Raw genomic sequence first — 25,327 nt, 5'->3', positions numbered from 1 at the left:
ATGTATATTTTTTGTTGAAGAAAATAAGGGCAGCATTAGCTGTAATTTTCATGTTTCCATATACTGAAATAAGACATAAGCTATTATGATATAATAATAATACATAAATACTAATAAAATTATAATGAAAATCAATAAAATCTATTAACCAAATAGCTGTATGAAGTTTTTCCTGTTTAAATGGACAGATTTTGTTTGCTTTTTCACAAGGAGGAGAGGAGAATTGACCTAATAACAGTCTATAGGAGGAAAATAAGATAAAATGTGAATATTTTCTATCAGATTTCCCTGGACAATATAAATCCAAATTCTATCTGTATAAAATATTGATTTGCACTAAGTAGGATTTCAAATTTCTTTTTGCAAAAATAGTTTTAAGTTTGACGTCACTTGACTACAGAAAAAGAAATACTCTTTTTGTGTGTTTTTTTTGGGGAGGGGACTAATAACAATCAGAGAAGCATTTTTAACTAGCAGTCCCTCATTTTTTCTGGAGCTCTCACATACTGAATTTAAGAAGTTCCACAGCTTCAAACAATTATTTGATGGCAAAATCATATTTAAAACCTAGCATATCTTTCTTAAGAAATGAATTGATTCAAAATAGCACTTACCTGCTCTTCTTTTATCTAGAGACACGTCTTCCACAAAATAGGACTAATCTTTGATGTTAGTAGAAATTACTTTTTAAGAATCCTTGATTTGGGTGAAGAAGGAAGGAATGAAAACAGGGTTTTCAATCTAAAACCAACCTTGAAGATTTGTGTAATATTAATAAGAGTTAAAAGAATCATTCTTAACACCTGCCTTGTTCAAGACATTTTTTACTCTTCTAGCACCCCCTAGTGGATTTTCTTTAAAAAAATTCTTACCTACTGCAAAAGTTGGATAGCATGTCTCTACTGTTCAAGTTTTACTCTAAATATATAGATTATATGTGTAGTTGTTCTATTGCCCGATCATAATTATTATTCTGATGTTTTAAAAATAGATTTTTAAGAAACAATGAACAACCACATTTAACATGATTAGAAGCAAAGTATTACAGACTGAATTTTTAGGAATCATTGACCATCTCTCAGCATGTTCTTACAAAGAATTAAAAGTTTATCTAAAAAAGTAAGAAAGGGAGAGAACATGCTGCAGTTATTAAGCAGAATCAAACTATCCTACATGTTTTTTTGCTTTTTTTAACCTTAGGTATTTAATTAATAACATTAATAAAAATAGGGCGTATATATGTATACCTGTGAGCACTCCATGTATGTAACCACTGTAGCTAATCTACACATAATAACCCTTTTATCCTTAAAAGATACCTGTGGGGCAACTACTATTACAATGAGAAAATTGGAGCATATAGAGGTAAGGTAATAAATCTATTGGCACAAAATGAAGAGGCAAAGTCTAGATTCTCAGTGATTCAATTCCTTCTGGCTTCTGAGTTTGTTCATTCTGCAGATGACTGCTACTCAGAACAATGGTTTTATAAGTGGATACAATTTATAGAAATATCAAGTTTTGGTTTTATATATAATAGAAACCAATTTTTAGAAACACTTGGTCATCTTTTTCAATAAAAATACTTTTTGAAAACATATCCTATTCAATATGTAAGCATTAATGTCAATTGGGGGCAAACCATTGCATCAGCTGAAAATACAAAGATGAATCATTTATATTTTTACATACATTTATAGGATTCATATACGGATGGTCTCCAACATAGGATAGTTCTTATCATTTTTCAACTTTATGATAATGTGAAAGCCACAGACATTCAGTGGAAAGCAGTAGGACACTCTGTTTCTGTGCTGAGCAGAGCCAGTGAACAACAGCTCCCAGCCAATCACCATGATCCTGAGGGTAAACACCTGATACACTACAACAGGGACCCCAAATCCCTGGCCACAGACTCGATCTGTAGCCTGTTAGAAACTGGGCTGCACGGCTGGGCGCAGTGGCTCACACCTGTAATCCCAGCACTTTGGGAGGCCGAGGCGGGCAGATCACGAGGTCAGGAGTTCGAGACCGGCCTGGCCAACATAGTGAAACCCTGTCTCTATTACAAATACAAAAAAATCAACTGGGCATGGTGGTGGGCACCTGTAATCCCAGCTACTCGGGAGGCTGAGGCAGGAGAATTGCTTGAACTGGGAGGCGGAGGTGGCAGTGAGCTGAGATCATACCACTGCACTCCAGCCTGGACGACAGTGTGAGATTCCATCTCAAAAAATAAATAAATAAATAAATAAATAAATAAATAAATAAGTAAATAAAATAAAAAGGAAACTGGGCTGCATAGCAGGAGGTGATTGGTGGGTGAGCCAGGGAAGCTTCATCTGTATTTATATCTGCTCCCCACCACTTGCTTTACCACCTGAGCTCCATCTCCTGTCGTATCAGCCGCAGCATTAGATTTTCATAGGAGCACGAACCCTATCGTGAACCGCGCATGTGAGGAAACTACGTTGCACACTCCTTATGAGAATCTAATGCCTGACGACCTGTCCCTATCTCCCATCACCACCAAATGAGACCATCTAGTTGCAAGAAAACAATCTCAGGGCTCTCACTGATTATACATTATGGTGAGTTGTACAATTATTTAATTATATATTACAAGGTAATAATAACAGAAATAAAGTGCACAATAAATGTAACGTGCTTGAATCATCCCCAAAACCTCACCACTGCCCCACTGGCCCATGGAAAAATTGTCTTCTACAATTTGTCCCTGATGCCAAAAATGTTGGGGACTGCTGCTCTATAATGGACTATGTTGCCAGATGATTTTGCCCAACTGTAGGTGGATTTAAGTGTTCTGAGTATGCATAAAGTAGGCTACGCTACATGTTCAGTAGATTAAACACATTAAGTGCATTTTTGACTTATGATATTTTCAACTTATGTGGGTTTATCAGTATGTAACTCCATTTTAAATCAAGGAGCACATGTGTATTTAAATATAACGAAAGATAATTATAATTTGTTGAATGATCAGGTACGCATATAAGTGTCAGTTTCCTCATCAGACTACATTATATTAGTCATCCATGTTTCTTGTCCTTCCATCTCTGTAGATGAGAATCAAGCTGCTATAAGGACTGACAATAAGTGGAAGTGAGTTAATGTAAGCTCCCACTTTGTTTATTTCAGATATGCCTGAGGAAAGAGCCTCTAGTGCAATACACAGACCAAAAGTATTAAGAATCAGATTCATGTTCCATGCTCTGAATCTCAGGAGCTCCTTACTCTTCCTTAATTAGGGTAGGCCTCAATATTTTATGAGATTTTCCAAGTAGATATGCAATCTTCCCTTTATAATACAAATAACTCCTGTCTGTGCCATCTCCTTCCTACTCCACAATAGATACAGGTATGGTTCAGTACCTGAAGGGGTGGGCATGCATTAGTAATGTGGATGGGTGTGCACCAGACTCTTGCGATATCTGAAGAACAAACAAGGGCAGGATTGAAACAGGAGAGCCTGTGTTCACCAAACATGACAAGGGGCTGTGATTATACCACTTCTTGATCACCCTTCTCCCTTCTCACAACACACCTAACAATACTTCTTATCCTCCCAATGATTTAATTTTACTGTCTTTTGTTAAACTCTTTATATATTAAATTTTGTATTTTTCTTGGTATTATTATGAATACTAGTTATTACCCTAATTGGTAGTTAGACCACCTGTATTCCTCACTGGTGACCATGTTGTTATTCTTTCATGAAATAAACATAAACCATAGTGGATCCTCTCCCACACTGTTAATTTCTATTCTTACTGCTTTCAGAAAACCCACATATATCATGCCTTTAAAACAAATGTACAAGTTTGTTAGATGTATGTACGGATTGAGAAAATATGTTCTCAACAATATATGCATAATAATTAGGTTATTAAAATTGTGATTTCTTGTTTGTCTTATACTGAAGTCTTTTTAAAATTTTTGATTTTTTTGTACCTCTTCTAGATAGGTAAAGTAGTTTTGTAGCTAAGAAAGTTACGCAGATTTATGATAATATGAAAATTATTAAAATACTATAAATTCAGAATCCTTACATTAACATTGATAAATGCAAAAGTACCTGTATATAGACAATTTTGAGGACTCTTTTAAATTGTTATTTGTAATTATTATGGTATATAATAAACAATTTTATGGGGTACGTGTGATATTTTTGATATAAGCGTATGATGTCTAATGATCAAAGCAGTGTAAATGTGGTGTCCATTACCTCAAGAATTTATTATTTCTTTGTGCTGGAAACATTCCAATCTACATTCTTTAGTTATTTTGAAATACACAATAAATTATTGTTTACTGTAATCACACTAAGCACTGATACATACCTAAAAGTGTTTTAGATGTTATCTTACACTTCTATTATTCATAAAGAAATTAAAACTCAGAAAAAGTCAGTTGTTCATAATTACCCCATAGCTGAAAAAAGAGTCAGTTTCAAAGTGAACCTTTGATTTTAGAATTCTTTTATGTGTTGCGCTAAACAAAAATGTAAGGAACTTTTGGGAACCATAAAATAAGCAATAAGATCAGTTTCTAACTTATATAAAATGCTTCAAATTCCAGAATTAGACACAGAGATAACAGCTTTATGGAACTGCTTCAACAGCTGTCATGATTCTGTGTTAACAACTCTAGCTTTCTAACAAATCCATCTGTCAATCTCTCTGTCTTCTAGAGGTTCTGCTTCTCTGGTTGAAACCAGACTGATAGCTTGGTATAACATCTGATGGTATACAAATTTTAGTTTATTTAGAGATTGAGGAGAATATATTTTATTTATATATTGATTCATATCTTAATATGAATGCTTAAAATGCTTCATTTTATATAAGTTATATAACATTCAAGAATATATATATATATAGTATACATATGTGTGTGTATCTATATACACATACACACTCATAATCAGGTATATTTTGTCTCCGTACTCATAGTCAGGTAAACTGCTATTAGTTTCTCTTTTGGGGTATTGTAAAATTCACAGTATTGTCACCACTTTTTTCATGAATACAATTATATATCATTTGGAAAAGTTCATGGCTCATTTTCACAGCAGTTCTTGCAGGTTGATGTTTCATGACTGATATTGGTAGTCTTGAGCATATTGGTATATACAAATAGCATAAGAATAACTATGATAAGTGTAAACATTAAGTGATAACGTAGTCAATTCTTACTATTTACAGATTCCGTATTTTTGAATTTGCCTAATCACTAAAATGTTTTTGTTACACCCAAATGAATACTCTCACCATTTGCAAATTTCTGAAAGTACAGAACAATAAAAAGCTTGAGTCACCTGATGTGCAAGTTCTCAGCAGAGGTCAAAGAAGGAAGCAACACTGTCTTCTTGTTGTAGTTCTTATATTATAAACACGTATCAGTTTCACAGTATAGTTAGTGCTACCTTTTTCACATTTTTCCTGTTTATTGGTGATTTCACTGATTAAAATGTCACGCAAGCATAATGCTAAAGTACTTTCAAATATTCCTAAGCAAACAAACAAAAAAAATTTTGCTGGGCGAGGTGGCTCACACCTGTAATCCCAGCACTTTGGGAGGCCGAGTTGGGCAGATCACGAGGTCAGGAGATCGAGACCATTCTGGCTAACACGGTGAAACCCCGTCTCTACTAAAAATACAAAAAATTAGCCGGGCGTGGTGGTGGGCGCCTGTAGTCCCAGCTACTCGGGAGGGTGAGGCGGGAGTACGGCGTGAACCCGGGAGGTGGAGCTTGCAGCAAGCGGAGATTGAGCCACTGCACTCCAGCCTGGGCGACAGAGCAAGACTCCGTCTCAAAAAAGAAAAATAAAAGACAAGGATGTGCCTTAAGGAGAAAAATATATGTGCTAGAGAAACTTCATTGAAGCATACGTTGTAGTGCTGTTGGCCATGAGTTCAATGTTAATGAATCAAAAATAAACATGAAACAAGGTGTTTTAAAAGAAACACACATAAAACAACGTTATAGGCCGGGCGCGGTGGCTCAAGCCTGTAATCCCAGCACTTTGGGAGGCCGAGACGGGCGGATCACGAGGTCAGGAGATCGAGACCATCCTGGCTAACAGGTGAAACCCCGTCTCTACTGAAAATACAAAAAGTAGCCGGGCGAGGTGGCGGTGCCTGTAGTCCCAGCTACTCGGGAGGCTGAGGCAGGAGAATGGCGTAAACCCGGGAGGCAGAGCTTGCAGTGAGCTGAGATCTGGCCACTGCACTCCAGTCTGGGCCACAGAGCGAGACACTGCCTCAAAAAAAAAAAAAAAAAAAAAAACCAACAACAACAAAAAAAAGTTATAGATTTTAAGGATTGATCAGTTGATGAAAGTGCTGTGACCAGAGGCTGGCAGGAACCTACTCCTCTGTTTCCTCTAGGAGCAATGTTTAAGTATTCACTGATTCAGTGTTCATGATGACATTATAAAACATAACTACTGCAAATAATGAGAATCAATTACATGTTGTAATAAACATATATTGGTGTAACACATTATAGTAGAATGCCACAAATACCAATCACTCATGGGCCTTTTCTTCTAACATGATTAATTTAATAGAGGAATATTGAATATCAAAACTCTTAGAAAATATTTGGAGGCTGGAACTAATTTTTGGTATAGTGGTTAGTTGAGTAAGAGTTGTGATAAAATTTAAGCATCATAAAAATATTACTAGTTTTAAAAGAAATTATTTATTGGCGCACAAAGCTTTTATGAATACTTGTAGTCCATCTATATCCTTGGAGGCAGCATATATGATCTAGAAGTTGTTTAAGTGCTTCTGCAAATGGCCTTGAAAAATCAAAGCAGCTATGTGAGTATATGGAACTACTGAACACTGCCCAGAGCAACCAAGTAAGGGATGTGTTGGAGCAAGGGATGAGAAATTTGACTACTTTGATCATGTCAGCAGTACAAGTTGTCTGAGTTCAGATCATGTATTAGGCACTGACCTCTGGAATGTGTCTGTGGTAGAAACTCTAGGATAGTAGAGTCACCTGCCCCTTGGCTATACTATAATGCCTGATGCCAGGATGGATGAGAGCCAAATTAATAGATAATTTATTGGAAGAGTTTGATTTGGTTCATCATTTTGAATACTGATTAAGATAAAGCTATAATTTTATTAATGATCATTGTGTTCTAAACAAATTTTAAAAATTAAAAATATCGTAAATTATTGGAATATATAATGAACTTTTATTAGGTAGTGTGTTTATTTGGCTCCGTGATGAAAGGCCTTGGCTTCTGCAGGACACCCTCATTATTCAGGTCAGAGTCAACAAGAATGAACATGGATTTCAGTGTGTCCTTATAGGGTTCAAGCTCATAATGATTTCCAGCTTCCTTGTGACCTTCTTTTCTGACCGCCTGTTCTGTGAACTTCAAACTCCAGCATTAGACACAGAGATAATAGCTTTACGGGACTGCTTCACCAGCTGTCACAATTCTGTAATAACAACTCTATCTTTCTAACAAATCCATCTGTCAGTCTCGCTATGTCTTCTAGAGGTTTTGCTTCTCTGGTTGAAACCAGACTGATAGCTTGGTATAACATTTGATGGTGCATAAATTTTAGTTTATTTAGATATTGAGGAGAATATATTTTATTTATATATTGATTCATATCTTAATTTTATTACCTTACATGCATGGCAACTTATCTCACTTAGCAAGCATTTTATATAGGTGAATCTGAGTTTATTTAGGCATGTATTTTGCATTAATGTAAATTCCCATAGCTTATTTAAATATTTAATACAATATCCAAATAAATGGTAAATAAACAATGAATTCATATTTCTGTCTTAACCTAATATGTATGAACAAAGTGAACAACAAATAGCTCTTTGCATCATTTAAATACATGTGGGTTTTATAAACATGTATATATTTGATTTTAAATAAACAGTAGATGATTTCATTATAATCTGAGCCACAGACCATGATAAGATCAACATAATACATTCACTATAAATGTCCTAGATTTTTAATTAGTCTAATTTAACTAGGAAGAATACAAATATCTAATATATTTCAAGTAAATAAATTTGAAAATATATCTCTCTTTTGCTAACTATAATCAGATGTCGATAATGCTTTAATATGTGGAACACTTGAAATAAAAATAGGCAAGTCAAACACTACTATTGGGTTTGTAAATAAAATATTGATCCTTACATATGACAGTGCATATTATCAGAAACAAATTTGTATCTTCTTCCGGAAGACCAATGTTAAAGAAAACATAGGAAGTAAATTTATTAATACTGCTTATGGGGTGATGAGTTATTTGTTTTATCCTGATGTATTTGTTCATTTTTATACTGTTGATAAAGACATACCCGAGACTGTGAAGAAAAAGAGGTTTAACTGTACTTACAGTTCCAAATGGCTTGGGAGGCCTCAAAATCATGGCAGGAGGTGAAAGGCACTTCTTACATGGCAGCAGCAAGAGAAAACTGATAAAGATGGAAAAGCGGAAACCCCGGATAAAACCATCAAATCTCATGAGATTTGTTCACTACCACAAGAACAGTATGGAGAAAACTGCCCCCCATGATTCAAATTATCTCCCACTGGATCCCTCCCACAACACGTGGGAAATAGGGAATTATGGGGGTACAATTCAACATGAGATTTGGGTGGGGACACAGTCAAACCATATTGCTTGACTAAAGGACAACATCTGCTTTACATTTGGGCCAAGGTCATTCATATATATATATATATATATATATAGTGAGATGGACTCTCACTCTGTCACCCATGCTAGAGTGCAATGGCACAGTCTTGGCTCACTACAACCTCCGCCTCTTGGGTTCAAGTGATTCTCCTGCCTCAGCCTCCCAAGTAGCTGGGACTATAGGCGCCCACCACCACACCTGCCTTATGGTCATATTTTTATAAATTGCAAAATATATTAAGATGTGCCAAAATGTTTTGATATAAGCCTATCTTCCCTAGCTCTTAATGAAAATTCTCCATATGTGATTCTAAAATGATGAACCTTGGCTTCTGGGTATGATCATTTGACATAAGAAAATTCTTATAGACTAAACTTTATCAGTGCATATTTTAATAAGATAACCTTATCATTTTACCTTGGCGTTCCAAGGTCTATAGAAAATGTATTAATTTCCTTCACCTCCCCTTTCCGCACTTCATTCTCATGGTACTTTGTCTCAGATAATCTCTACATCTTTCTCAAGTGCTCAGGTTTCTCCTAAAAGACTGACTCTCCACTTTTGAACTGTCCTTATCCAGCTCAGAATCATCTGTTAATGTTTGGCAAATAAATTCATGACTAGGCTGTTTTAGTGATTAAGGTTCTTCTTTTTTCTTTCTTTTTTTTTTTTTTTTACTAGTTTGACTCGGTACAAAATCCAAAATTCTCCATAACTTGACTCTCAGTTAAATCCTTTTTTTAAAAAAATTTTACTTTAAGTCTGGGATACATGTGCTGAACGTGCAGGTTACTTAGGTATATATGTGCCATGGTAGTTTGCTGCACCTATCAACTGTCATCTGGGTTTTAAGCCCCGCATGTATTAAGTAATTGTCCTAATGCTCTCCCTCCTCTTTCCCCACACCCCTGACAGGCACCAGTGTGTGATGTTCCCCTCCCTGTGTCCATGTGTTCTCATTGTTCAACTCCCGTTTATGAGTGAGAACATGTGGTGTTTGTTTTTCTGTTGCTGTGTTAGTTTGCTGAGAATGATGGTTTCCAGCTTCATCCATGTCCTTGCAAAAGACATGAACTCATTCCTTTTTATGGCTGCATAGTATTCCATGGTGTGTATATGCCACATTTTCTTTATCCAGTCTATCATTGATGAGATTTTGGGTTGGTTCCAAGTCTTTGCTATTGTGAATAGTGCTGCAATAAACATACATTTGCATGTGTTTCTATAGTAGAATGATTTATATTCCTTTGGGTATATATCCAGTAATGGGATTGCTCAGTCAAATGGTATTTCTGGTTCTATAGCCTTGAGGAATCATTAAATTATTATTATTATTATTATTATTGAGACGGAGTCTCGCTCTGTCGCTCGGGCTGGAGTGCAGTGGCCGGATCTCAGCTCACTGCAAGCTCCGCCTCCCGGGTTTACGCCATTCTCCTGCCTCAGCCCCCCGAGTAGCTGGGACTACAGGCGCCCACCACCTCGCCTGGCTAGTTTTTTTGCATTTTTTAGTAGAGACGGGTTTCACCGTGTTAGCCAGGATGGTCTCGATCTCCTGACCTCGTGATCCGCCCGTCTCGGCCTCCCAAAGTGCTGGGATTACAGGCTTGAGCCACCGCGCCCAGCCGGAATCATTAAATTATTATATATTCCTTGTATAGAAATAATATCCTTTCTATTCCTCCACTACTCAGACTGTCTTTGTTTAAACTGTTTCTTTTGCCTGAAGTTTACATTATTTGTTGCATACCTTACCTGTCAAAGTCTTATCTGTACTTACAGATCTATTTCAAATCTAGTATCTACCAGAAACAATGACTGATTCTTACATGACCCCAGAAGTTAAATTAAATGGTAGAAACCTCAGCTGTAGGACCTACTAACGTGGAAAACAGTTTTGTATAATAATAGTGGAAACGTACCATATATTATACTGAAGTATAAAATGAATCAGAAAATGAGGTGGCAAAATTTAACAAGAGCTAGATTTAATTATCCTGCACAGAATAATGTTGGATTGAAACAGAAGACATAGCAATCATCAAATGCTATGAACCACAGAGAAATCCACAGTTTCTCCTAATTTCAATGTAATCAAATTCAATCTTATATCATTTGAAGTTATTAAATAACAGTCTTCCAAGATTATATCTACTTTATATCAATGTTATCTTATTCCCCACATTTTATTTCTTTAATCTCATTTAAAAATATTATATAATTGAGATGACATGTGTTTTGAGGACATTAACATTTTAAAATAAATAATCAGTTCTTATAATAAAATCAAAAACGTGAAAAGGAAATTTTATATTACAAGTAAGATTAGGATGATTATCATGTACCAGACAAAATTTAATTGCATGTTTAATGTTATAAGTTATGCTGTGTATTTTACTCTAGAACATAAAGTATTACAAAGTATGTGTATATGAATACTATTTTATATAATTTAGTTGTATATGATTTATAATTGAAGATTTATGTATTTTTATGCATTGACTAATAATTATTTCTTAAATTCTAGAAGTAGTAATCATAATGTCAAGATTATTAATAAATGTATATTGACCATTTTTAATGGAAAATTACTTTGGTAAACACCATATATATACACACACACTTATATATGTGTGTGTATATATATGTATATAGACAGAGTCTTCACAACAACCCTGTAAATGATATATTATTATGATCCTTATTTTACAGGTAAAAAGAGTGAAAATTAGAAAAGGAAAATAACTTGCTGAGGGCCACACAGCTAGTAAATAACAGAACAGAGGCATCCATTCAGGTCTGGCTGAGTGTAAAAGATCATGCTTTACTGCCACAGTCAGTTTTAATGAAACATAAAATGCATTAGTTTTGAGTTACTTGACATTTAGAAGTTAGACAGTTAAGTAAAATATCAAGTGATATATTAGCATAATATAAATCTATTAATTTTCAAATTTAAAAACACTATTGGTTGTGGGTTGTTAAACGTATCTGAAGAGAAAAATATCTTCATAAAGTATTTGTAAGAAAGGTGTTTTTTCAAGAAAAACAAGTTCAAAATCAGATGTCTAACTGGCTATAAATCATTCTGCAAAAGATGTGCATGTTCAAATTGTAATTTGTAGTTCAATAACTCCCTCTACTGTTGGAAAATACTAGTGAAAATCATTTAAGAATGTGCCTATATAAATGATATAATACTTTTATTCATTTAAAACACTAAAGCTCATTAAAATGTTTATAATCATTTTCCCTGTCTTTGAAAATTGTGAATCCTAGATTATATTTAAGAAAACGTTTTATTATTTTGAAATGTATAAAAAAACTGTTAAAAGTTAATTTATGGTGAATAATTTATATAATAAATTTATCCTTCCAAAATCAGTCTATTTCATAAAGCTGCTTCAGGTGAATATATGGCCTATTAATTGTCACTGGAATGCTAACTCTTTTTTCTATATATGATTGAAAATTATTTTAAAAATACCTTAAATTTCATAGATTTTCAGGACAGGACAAACTATTACCTAATATATTGTTTTTTCAATAGCTTTATTAGTAAATTTACAGCTTTAAATTTAGTATTGAACACAATTTCATAATAACAAATAATACAAATCACAAATACAGAAAGTCGTATCATAAATGATCTAAATAAAACATTATATTACCAATATTTTGTTCCCAAGGTAAAAGCAGAGCATAGACACTCAAAGAAATATATCATTATTTTGTATTTGTAAAGAATCTTTTGTGTTTTTAATAAGGTGTTTACTAAAATTATATTTATTGTAGTAACATTATGTAGATATCAATTAGTCTTCTCTACTGTTTATGATAATTAAGAAAAAATAGAAACTTAAAGACTAAAATATTTGGAAAATTATGTGTTTCTAATCACAGGAAGCAAAGAAAATTAAGATTAAATTAATTTGTATAAATCCAGGAAAGGGCATAAAGTGCTTTGCAATCCAGTAAAATTATTTTAGCAATGGAGTTAATTTATTATTTATATGAATATCAAGTTTAATGATTTACACAATGAAACCTTAAACTTTTATTGTTGGCTCCCCATTTTTATTTCTACTTTTTTAAAACCTCATATGGATTGCAATGAATTTTTATAATTCAATTTATCTCAACTTCATACAATAAAAATGAATTTCTTGCTTGCACAGACTCCAGTGCGGTTGTTTCTGAACAGGAATCTCTTGTGTGACTTTGCTCCAAGCAGTAATTAGAGTCCTGCCTCTTTACATTTGTGGTTCTCACAGCTTCTAGGGCTGTTAAGTTATTCTAGTGATGGAGACAGAGAAAATGAGAGAGAGGGCCTGAAGAACTGACAAACCATTACTGGGCTAGACCTAGAAGTGATGCATATAATATCCACTTCATTATATTGGAGCTCTGAATTAACTGGACATTCGTACAAACTAGAAGTTAGTGCTAGTATCCTTTCTTTACCGTATTTGTCTCTGTCTACAATTTCTTTTTAAATTACATAGGTGTTAGTATTTTATATTTTTCTTAATTTATGAGCATGATGTAGGTTTTCTTTTGATAAAACATGAAATGATCCCATTTCGCCTAAAACTGAAGAAGAATATGATTAAATAGAAGTTCCTTCCAGAAAAGAAAAACTTACAGAAAGCCTCGCCTTTGATAAGAAGAAGTATGAGAAAGAGGAAGAAAAGGATAAAATAAATAAGTTAGAAAGATCGTAGGCTTCTGCTCCCTTCTCAATCGGTTTCTTCACCTTGAAGAGGATGATAGTAAATTCCAAATAAGTGCAAATAAGGTAATAATAGAGAAAATACCAGTAACACTGTTCTCCTGATGTGATCTGGTGGAGGTCATAAGTCTTCAAGAGAACACTTTCATGTAACTATGTCCCACATGTGTTCTACATGCAGTGGATGGCTAATTAAATATTTGTCCGTGCATGTTGCTTGCGGTTTTCAAGAGATACTGAAGTTGTCAGGTGCTCTTTTGAGTTGATTAATAGATGTTTGAAGATAAGCTTCAATTGTCAGTGCCAAAGTTTACATTCTTGCACATGTATTTTTGTTATCAGAAAAAAAAAAACTTCCCATTTTAGTTGTCCTAAAATGTAGCTAGGCACATGCACTTTTCTCATCTAGACAGATATTTTAATCAAATTGTCAAGCTAATATTTGTGCTGGTAATAAATTTAGTACTTTAAATCCATTGGAGAATACAAGCATTCTTATAGTCTGTCTTCCCACACTGGGATATGGCATGTGTTTCTATTTATTCCTGTCATTTAAAAATTATTCTTTTTTGTTATTTTTGAGACAGTCTTGCTCAGTCACCAGGCTGGAGTACAGTGACGAGATCTCAGCTCACTGCAACCTCCACTTCCTGGGTTCAAGTGATTCCCCTGCCTCTGCCTCCCAAGTAGCTGGGATTACAGGCATGTGCCACCACGCCCGGCCAATTTTTGTATTTAGTAGAGACGAGGTTTCACCATGTTGGCCAAGATGTTCTCGATCTCCTGACCTCATGATCTGCCCGCTTTGGCCTTCCAAAGTGCTGGGATTGCAGGTGTGAGTCACTGTGCCTGGCCCATTAAAGCTTTATAATTATATTAATAAATAATCACATATATTCTAGGTTTTTTTACATAATTTTTGTAATCAAGGAAGACATTTGTTGTGTTTTGAACTGTTCTATGTTTAATTTACTGAACTCCTTTTGTCGCTCTTGTTTTGAAACATTTTTCAGTTTCTTTCTGTATCTCTAATTTTAAAATGTTGCTATGTATGAAAATAAGCTCAAACTGGAGTTGCTTTGTAGATTATTTTAACCATGTACAAGGTTGTACAAAACATGTAATCATGTTCCTTTGGGGTTAAACATGAACTAAAGTATACTATTATAACTATCAAAATAAGTTAATTTTTTAATTTTATAAATAACTTCTGACCAACTAAATGTTGACTAACTTTCTCATTTATAACGTTTAACATGTCTAGAAATCAATATCAAAGCAACAAAATGGTTGGATAAATGCCAACTGTTTTTATATGTACTTTAAAAGGCATCTGTGTAACAGACATGTATTATTTGCAGTAATGGGAAAGATCAAAGAGATACTTAGTACTCTGCCCACACATATGCAAAACAGTCAATTTAGTTTATATAATGAAAAACAGGTTGCCAAAAATATAACACTTGTCCATCTGTTCCTTCACTTAATGTGGAGTTTTATCCCAAACCCTCATGTAGATAAATCTGAGTAATTCTAAGTAATGCTGTTCTAGAGGCTTATTTCTTCACTTGAATGGATTTGTCCATAAGGCAACAATATTTAAAGCTTTCTCTGTTTAAAAAAACATGTATTTCTTAGTAAGCTAAATGATCTATAATTTTACATTATCTTTGATCTATGCTGCTATTGCAAATAGGAATGACAAATAAACCTAAATATCTTATTTAAGAAATAGTAACACAACAAAAATTTGTAGTTTTCTTTCAAAGTCAGTTTAAAAATCATTCACTGTGAAATGACTCACTGCTGCCCCACCATTAAATGACCACACACACACACACACACTCCTGCCTATACCTCTATCCATCTCTATCCCCTTACCTTTGGCATCATTTTGAATTTTGATTTTTGATTTTTTGAAAGCTGGATTTTGATATTCACTACTCTTCTCCTTTCACAGTTTATTTAAATGACAATCATCATAAATTAATTCATCACTTTATTACAAAATTATCTGAGAACCTAATCATTGTCAAAACACTGGATGCTGCATACAGTCAACAGGAAAAAAGAGTCCAGAACTTCTAGATTGTACTGTAATCAGAGTAGCAATAGGAAAGATATATATATATACACACACACACATACACACACAGACATATATATAGTTGGTTAATAACGATTATGAATGATGATAATTTTTTTTGTAATATGGGGACCTAACTGAATTTGAAAATTTAAGCAAGACTCCAAATAGAAGTGACATTTTTGCTGAAGCTTCCAGAAAAAGTAGTCAGAAAAGGGCTCATTGATTGTGTGTGTGTTTGCAGGAGAGAGTGTTTGTTGAAAAAAGAGACAATATATGTTGGATTCTGGCAGTTTCAGTCCTCATTAGTCAACATTTGGGTAGGAAACTATGAGCTGTACACATGGAAGATTAAAGATTTTCGTATACTCTGCTTCCTCTGAACAGCAAGGCCAAATGTATAACTGCAGAAGCCTCTTTATTTTTTTCCCCAGAGCTAAAATAAATAAAAACACACATAATGTATCATGCCATGAAATGTGTGTGGTAAACTTTGAAAAATAAATATAAGTGAAAGGAATTTTAATGATGGAAGGCTTTCTACTCCCCAGTCAACTCTTAGGAAGTCATGAAATAAGGCATAAGTATGGATCTTATAAACTAATAAAAAACTCTGACAATGCCTGGGCAAACAAAGCTTCCATAATTTGATATATGTCCAGGTGAAGACAGCTTGTAATAGAAAATATCTGGGTATAGCAGACTAAGTTGAGCAAAAGTTTTTAAATGTCACTCGTTTCATTCCATTTTTACTTAGGAGAACTATTCTGTTGTTTTGTTTTGTTTTGTTTTGAGATGGAGTCTTGCCCTGTGGCTCAGGCTGGAGTACAGTAGGCATGATCTCAGCTCATTGCAACCTCCACCTCCTGGGTTCAAGCAATTCTCCTGTCTCAGCCTCCCGAGTATCTGGGATTACCGGTGCTTGCCGCTATGCGTGCCTAATTTTTGCATTTTTAATAGAGACAGGGTTTTGTCATGTTGGCCAGGCTGGTCCTGAACTCCTGATCTCAGGTGATCTGCCCACCTCGGCCTCCCAAAGTGCTGGGATTACAGGCGTGAGCCACCATGCCTGTCCAGGACACCTATTTTGTACCCATTTTTCCACAATAGAGAAAGCAGTTATAACCAAGGGTGAGAGGTGTGTGTAGGGGACACAATTCAACAGAGAAGCCATGAAGAGCTACAGAGCTGATGAAAGTACAGGTTTCCTGGCAGCTGCCATCAGCCCCTTCACATTTTCTGCTTGATTCTTTCAGATGATAGAGAACATTCTGTTTCCAGAACAATCAACTGGTAGATTGGCCATGCATGAAGAATATTGATACGGACCTGTGGTTGTGCGGCTACTTCAGGTGCTATCACTTAACAATTCCTAGCAGGTCACTTCCAGTCTTATGCCTGCAGGAAGGTTTTGGTGGGGGAGGGGAGGGAAACTTCCATAATGGCTCCAGACCTGCTATTTCCCTCTCTGTGTACATCTTGTTCATGAGTAACAATCGGTCATCCTTTGCCCAAAAAATTTAGAGGAGTCTTAGTCATTCTTCATAAAGCCTAGTTCCCTAGACTAGACTGTCGTCAGAGACCTAGCCTACAGCCTAGTCCAGGTTTGGGTCTAGCCTAAGTGCATCACTCAGAATCAAGAGGCACAGGTTAAGTTCTGAGTGGTCTCCTGGAAGCTCCTCTCTCTGTAAATGAAAAGAAATAACATATTTGTCCTCTACATGGAGATTTAAGAAAATGCCACAGAATTCTAAAATTCTAAAAGTACTGTGGAAAGTCAATGTGCACTGTGAACATTACAATTATAACAAATGATTGGCTTTCAATTTGGTGTTCTGGCAAATAAAATAATCATCTTTTATTCACTTTCTCTCATATTATCTAATGTGATCATTTTGGTCATTCAGATATAATAAAAATGTTTTCCGGTTTTTTTTTTTTTTTTTTTTTTTGAGACGGAGTCTTGCTCTGTCACCCAGGCTACAGTGCAGTGGTGCGATCTCGGCTCACTGCAAGCTCCGCCTCCTGAGTTCACACCATTCTCCTGCCTCAGCCTCCCGAGTAGCTGGGACTACAGGCACCTGCCACCATACCTGGCTAATTTTTGTAGTTTTAGTAGAGACTGGGTTTCACCATGTTAGCCACGATGGTCTCGATCTCCTGACCTCGTGATCTGCCCTCCTCGGCCTCCCAAAGTGCTGGGATTACAGGAGTGAGCCACCGTGCCTGGCAATAAAAATATTTTCTTTAGGATGCTTGTGATAAATTTTAGAATTTTCCAAAGAGATGATCTCTTCTTTTTCCAATAACCCCAAACTTATTTACACTCTGAAGGCTTATGTTGACTCTGCGCCTCTAAACAGCTTTATACATATCTTCCTACAAGTCTTGCATATGTTAATTACCATGTCATTTTGGATATGGAGATACTTACTAAATATTGATTTATCTTGGTCTTCTGATGCCTCAACCCAAAGTATTTAGAAGAATTTCCATTTAAACAGTGTTTTACGATATTAAATTGAAATGAGAATATGATATCATCTAAGGACTTTAACTCAATTTCCTGCATTTGAGCTCCAATAAAGAAATCTCAATTTGATTTGATTTCTATGTTTTTATAAATATTATTTTATAATATTCATTGCGCCATTTTAACTCCAGGAGATGGGGAGAAGAAAATTCTACGTCAGAAACAGGGAAGATATAACACATGGGATAAGAGAATGGACCAAAAAGATTGATGACCGAAAGGAAGTAGAAGCCTAGACAAATGTGCCCTGATTTCCTTCTGTGTCCCCAGGTCATGTGGAAGGATGTACTAAGCAGACTGAATGGAATCCTAAGGCAAGGGTGTTTTTCTAGCGTCTCTATGTTGAACTCTGGAAGAAGCCCTGTTCTCAGTTTTTCTTATTCAGAAAGGTGTGGAGCATTGCGTGTGGAACATTGATGCAGCGGTGACAGGAGAGGCAGATATTTTGATACATGTAATATGCCATCCTCCTTTGCCACTGGAGAACTGAGTGATCTTGGATGTGAAAGGAGAGCTGGTAGGCTGGTATCAGGTCAAAGAAGGCAGGATGTAAAAGAAATTTGTATTACTGCAGCAGCAGATTCCTGCATTGTGTTTCCTATTAGGCCAAATAGAATCTATATATCTCGTGAAAAGCCAGTCTGGAAATACAAAAGATGAGATAATACGTAACAAAGACTAATGGGAATCTGAGATTCCATTGATTAGCAAGTTTTAAAGGTGTTTCTTGGTGGGTGCCTCCCCACCCACACATGGAAATATTCACCAACAGAAGGATACCCAAAGGGGAGGAGGACTCAAGGAAGAGCAATTAAGTTATAAATTACTTATTGTTTGACTAACTGAAGTGTAATGGTCGAATGGTTGAATTGTAACCTGTCACATTAGACCAGAATAATAAAACATTTGACAGATTATCATTCAGATTATTAACAAAAAATTTACTTAATTCATCACAAATATCCTAAATAAAATGTCTTTATTGTATCTGAATGATTAAAATGACCACGTTAGATAATATGAGAGAAACTGAATAAAAGATGATTATTTTATTTGCCTGAACACCAAACTGAAAGTCAATAATGTATTATAATTGTATGTTCATAGTGCACCTTAACTTTCCACAGTACTTGCATCGGAGACATTTGAATGAGAGCAAAGCCATCTTGAAGAGGGGCTGGGTAAAGTAAAGCTGAGACCTACTGGACTGTATTCCTAGGAGGATGGGCATTCTTAGTCAACAGCATATTCACAGTCAAGGAAATAGGTTAATAATGTTTACTGAACAGACCCAGGATTTAATAGAGCCAGGGAATGTCCTGATGATATCTTAAGAACAAAATATTCTTAGTCTAAGAATAAGCTTTGCTTTAAAGATAATAATATAGATTCTTGCAGAAGACAGTAGTTACACGAAGACTCTGTGGATAAAACAGGGTGCAGTAAAGAAGCCAGCCAAAATGTGCCAAAATTAAGAGGGCAACGAAAGTGACCTCTGGTTGTCCTCACTTCTCATTATACACTGATTATAATACATTAACACGCTAAAACACACTCTCACCAGCGCCATGATAGTTTACAAATGCCATTGCAATGTCTGGGAGTTACCTGATAGGGTCTGAAAGGAGAAGGAACCATCAGTTCCGAGAAATCCGCATCCCTTTCCTGGAAAACTCATGAATGATCCACCCGTTGTTTAGCATATAATCAATAAATAACCATATGTTTACTCAGTCAAGCAGCCTATGCTGCTACTCTGCCTATGAGGTAGCCACCCTTTTATTATTTTGTTTTCTTAATAAACTTGCTTTTACTTTCTTCTGTGGCCTCGTCCCAAATTATCTCTTGCATGGGATCTAAGAATTCTCTCTTGGGGTCTGAATCAGGACCCCTTTCTGGTATCACTTGTATTCTGTCATAGTAAGTGCCAAAACTCCAGCTTTGTAGAGATGTGATATAATTGAAAGGAATACAGAATTATCTAACATTGAAACTGTAGGTTACCTTGAGTTAATATTTTGTATAATATATGACAGATGTTGAGTATTTCTGTGTTTCATTTGAAAATATAAAATGTCTTATTGCAACCCTAAAAGTTCACTGTGATACACTCAACATGCAGTTTGGGAACCACAGATACAGGATATATTCAGAGTGAGAAGAAGCATTAAGTAATGTTGATGGAATGGGTTTACTAAACATATTTAATTTATGTAATGAAAATTCAACTGAAATTTACAAATTGAGGTAAAGCTACCCGATTTTAAAATAGTAGTGACGAAACAGTTTTGGTCAATTCTAACTACTTAAATAAAGGTTATTTTACTTATTTCTTTTTGGTAAGAATGAGATAAATGATCTGCATAATAAAGTTCACTGTTAATAATTTAGCAGAGCACTTCCTTCTAATATGAGTAACACATCATAAGTACAATTTAGGAAAATATCAAACATCAATAGTCACTCTTTTAATGTGAAAAGTATAAACTCACATATATCTGTTTTAAAACATTTGAGGCCAAGATGTCAAAAAGTCAATATTGTTTTTAAAAAAATCCCAGAACATCCTTATTGTTTTCTGCTTACCATTTACTTCATTTATCACAAATGTGAATACATTAATGAGGGTACAAATTGCACACTTACACAAAATAGCACATAATGACAAGTATGCTAGATTGTCAGAAAATATGGCCACCAACAAATCTTCCCATCCTTATACACCATCAAGAGGTAGAATTAATGTCCCCATGCTTTGAATCTGAACTAGATTTCAAACGCATTTTCATCATTGGAATTTTGGAAGTTAGTTACAGACTTAGGTTTTAAGAACCTTGCAGCTTTCACATTTGTTCCTAAAGGCTTGAATACTATATAAACCATCCCATTCTCCTGCTAGAGACCAAGGCCTAAACAAGCTGAGATGTTAGATATATGAGCAAAACCGCCGTGGGTGTTCCAAGAACAGGAGAGCTTTTGCTAGATTCAGCTACATGAACAATTCCAGCCAACAGCACATGTAGCAGAATTACCTAGGTCAGCCCAAATAATCCACAGAACTATGAGCAATAATAAACTGTTTTTTGAAAAAATCACCCTCTTTTAGGATTGTTTATTATGGGCAACACTCAAAGAAAACAAAATGATACAAAAAATGGGAGTAATTTCACAGTATTTTAAAGAAATGATTGAAATCCATGTGTCTCTAATGTATATACATGTCTAGGCACTAACAACGAATGTCTTCCAGACTATGTTTTCAAGACTGTTCTTATAAATGGATAGCCTTGGAAGATAGGGATGTCTCATTTACCTGGAACAGATCTGCTTACATTCTAGGACAGTAAAAATAGAAATGTCTCCTTCCTAAAGCAGATTTGAATGACTTTCCAAGGTAATAAAGATAATGTCTTTCACTGAATGGGAGGATAGGCAAATTGGCCAAGAAAGCTCAAAGAAGATTGGGTCATCCGTCATGGGTATTTTATATCAATCCACACTGTGTGTGCAGGGAATACCTGGTCTTCATTTCATTACCCTGCATGAATTTTGTTTCGGGAAAAGGCAAAATGTTTAATCCTGAGTACTGCTCTAGCTATGAATAGTAAACTGTGTTGTTTCTGACCCAGGAGCTTCATAGTTTCTACTAATGTCTATAAGACTATCATAGTCTAACTCATTAGCATGAAAACAACTACATTCTCAGATGCTTCCTAGTACCCTACAGTGTCTTTCTCCCTAATGGTACTGTTTCAAAGAGTTAGAGAGTGAGAAAACCCCTGTTACTCATACTAATTGTATGTATTTTATGTACTTGTAATTAAGTAATGACTGATGTGACAATTTAGGGTAATCAAGAGGAAATATAAACTGACCTATCAACAAAGTGTTCATCTTACGTAGAACGAAAAGAATTATATTAGCCACCATGAAATTATACTAGCTAGTTTCATGGAATTATGAGAAAGATTGACTAGGGTCAAGAGATCTTGTAGAGGTCAGTGCTATATGTGTAAGTTGGAAGCTAGCATGGAGATAGATGGACATGGATACATGTTGATATTCAATCCGTTCTTTTAATATTTTGTAGGTAGAGTTTTACATAAAGGAATTTAGAATTTTTTGGTTATATCTGTTGAAGCATGACAATTGGAGAACATTATCAGTTTTGTTTCATGGTAGAGAAAACTGTGTGCCCAAGTCAGGATGTATACTATAACTGATGAGAAAAAGTGATGCAGACAATTGAGTTATTATGGCACACGGAATGAACCCAAACTCATGATGCCTTTAGGTTTAATTTTGTGTGTCAGGGAGTCGGGTGTTAATTGTTGATTTGTGGTCAGAGAGATTATAAGCAAATTTTCAAGAAGCTGTCTTCAAGGAGAGCCACATGATGCAAAGTTTTGGGTGGGAAGTTCACAGGATTTGTTTGCTTGTTAGTATGTGAGAAAGTGTGGATCAAAAGGGAGAAATGTCCGTTTTTAAACAGGATACTGAACTCCTCTGAGGCTCAAACAGCAAAGATGTAGGCAGCCTCTGACAATAATGAGATAATCTCAAAGTAATAGAGAGGACATTAGCAATGAGAAGCTACAAACGAGAGGAAAAGGAGATTATTTAAGTAACATTGACTGTTTTATAAGCATCAGTGACTTGGAGGATGCAGTGGCTTGGGATATGAATAAGGGAAAGTGGGTAACATCGTAATTCACACATTAGTTAAGTTTAAGAATATTTAAATTCCAGTATGTATTGTTGGATTTTAGAAGTTTTTAGTCATTGTTCTTTCTTTTGCTAGTTGGTATATATCACTAATATGAAACTAGGATGAAATCCTTTTTTGTCATACAAAGCCAGGAGAGAAAAAGGGGAGGGTTCATGCTTGTATGTTTAAGACAAAGACTGTCTCAAGGACTTTCTAAAGTAACCCCGGATGACTCGAAGGAACACCTACCCAGTAATGGCATCTCACAAAATGAACTGACACTAACTCTCTCACTGACTCTCTGAAACCAACGAACTCTCTTTCCATGCAGTTTATGTGAACTTCACTTTTTGCCAATGAAAGTTTCCCTTTACTCTCCCCTCTTCGGATGAGTTTGTGGCGTGACATAAGACGTGCATCTTATGTTTTAATCCTCGCTTCTAAATCCTAGAGAAATCCCACATATTTGGAAGAATTTCTGATTTTTTGACTGACACGAAGAATGCCGAAATAAAGATACTTGCTTCACCCATCTAATAATCAATATCACATATTTCTAACCAATTGAAATGCTTTTCCTGCAAGCATATTTTAATTTGGAGAGAAGGATACATATATTGAAAAGTCTTATTTTTAGAATTAACAAAATACAGAAAAATTTTATAAGCATGGGTTCTGCTGTTTTTTTTTTGAGACAGAGTCTCACTCTGTCAGCCAGTCTGGAGTGCAGTGGCGCGATCTCGGCTCACTGCAACCTCTGTCTCCCAGGTTCATGCAATTCTCCTGCCTCAGCCTCCCGAGTAGCTGGGATTACAGGAGTTTGCCACCATGCCCAGCTAATAAGCATGGGTTCTTAATTTGATGTTTTATGTTATGTGAAATTCAACATATGTGAAACTATTTCTAAATGAAATTAGAAGGTTTTACTCAATTGTGGTTAAGTAATATGTACTGATGAATAAATCATTTTATTTAAAATAATTGAGGACATATAGTTTTAAAATGTCATTCACGAAGCAAATAGTTTTAGTGAGATTTGGAGATAATCTAAGCTTAATATGCTTGCCAAGTGATAGGTTCTTTGAAAGTACTACACAAACAATAGGTTATTTTTATTTTAAATACAAAAATATTCTAAACTTGGTGAGTATAACTGGATTTCCATACATTTTGTGACTTTATTAGTGCAGATTTTATATTTCTGTTAGTATTTTTTGTCGTGAATAATGTGTCTTAAATATTTCAGTAAATTGTGTTTGCTATATGTTATTTTTATAGGGTTAATAAAATTAAGTGTATAAACACATAAGTATTTGTAAATTTATAAATATTGATAAAAATTAAATATTTGTATTTATTGTTTAAATGAGTTTAATTTTTTCTTAATGTCATAATATTGCAAGTGCTGCCATCTGCTGGACCACAGCTATCATAGCCATGGCAAAGCAAGGCAATATATGGTTCTATTTGATAAAAGAGAATGCCTTGTAAAATTTCCAAGTTACTCCCAGTTTCTATAAAATCAGGGAATAAACCATTAAGTGATTGGCTAATATTTTTAAATGTTTCACATATTTGACTTTTCAATTACATCAATTCATCAATAGTTATTGATTGTGAAACCAATATCACTTCCTTGCAACCTTCAATAAATTGCACTGTGTCTTATAAAGAGTCACAGCAGGCTCAGTTTTGGACATCATCAGATCAACGAGTAGATGTTTTATGCATATGCCTGATACCACCAATTTTGCTGGGTTCACAGGCTGTAGGCAATTGAAAATATTATTTTGAATTCATGTTCTCAATTGAAAATACTATTTTAAATTTGTGTTCTCAATTGAAAATTGTTTATCTATATATTTAATTTCACGTAAACATATACGTACATACTGCATATATATGTATGTGTGTATTATATATATACATAACCTCTACAATTTTGATATATATATCATATAAAAATGTAGGTTGCTAATGATATATGTATATATGCGATTATCAAATTCTAAAGTCATTAAGATTTTAAAAATATATAAATTATGAGGCATTTTTCTACTTTGATATTTTAAAATATCATATATATGAAATGATACTTTTACAAAGATTGTAATTAAAAACTACAATAAGCCAGGCACAGCATGATCTCATTTATTGGAGGAATCTAACAAAGTTGGACTCATAGAAATAGAGTCGAACGGTGGTTACCAGGAGCTGGGGCAGTGAGGCCAGGGAGATGTTGGTCAAAGGGTGGAAAGTTTATTTTAGATAGGAAGAATAAGTTCAAGAGATCTATTGTACAACAAGATGACTATAGTTAGTAACAATGAATCGCATTCTTGAAAATTGCTAAGAGAGTAAATTTTAAGTCTTACCAAAAAATGACAAAGAGGTGAGGTAATGCATGTGCTGTTTAACTCAACTTTTCCATTCCACATAGTTCGAAACTTAGTGTACTTGACAAATATGTGTAATGTTTATCAACTAAAAAAATATATCAACAACCATAACAAAACAAAAAATCTCCACTTCTCCACCAGATGGCA

The sequence above is a fragment of the Trachypithecus francoisi genome, unplaced genomic scaffold (genome assembly GCF_009764315.1).
Source record: "Trachypithecus francoisi isolate TF-2019V2 unplaced genomic scaffold, Tfra_2.0 Lachesis_group18, whole genome shotgun sequence".
NCBI classification, from domain to species: domain Eukaryota; kingdom Metazoa; phylum Chordata; class Mammalia; order Primates; family Cercopithecidae; genus Trachypithecus; species Trachypithecus francoisi.
Note: the sequence above shows the minus strand (reverse complement) of the source record.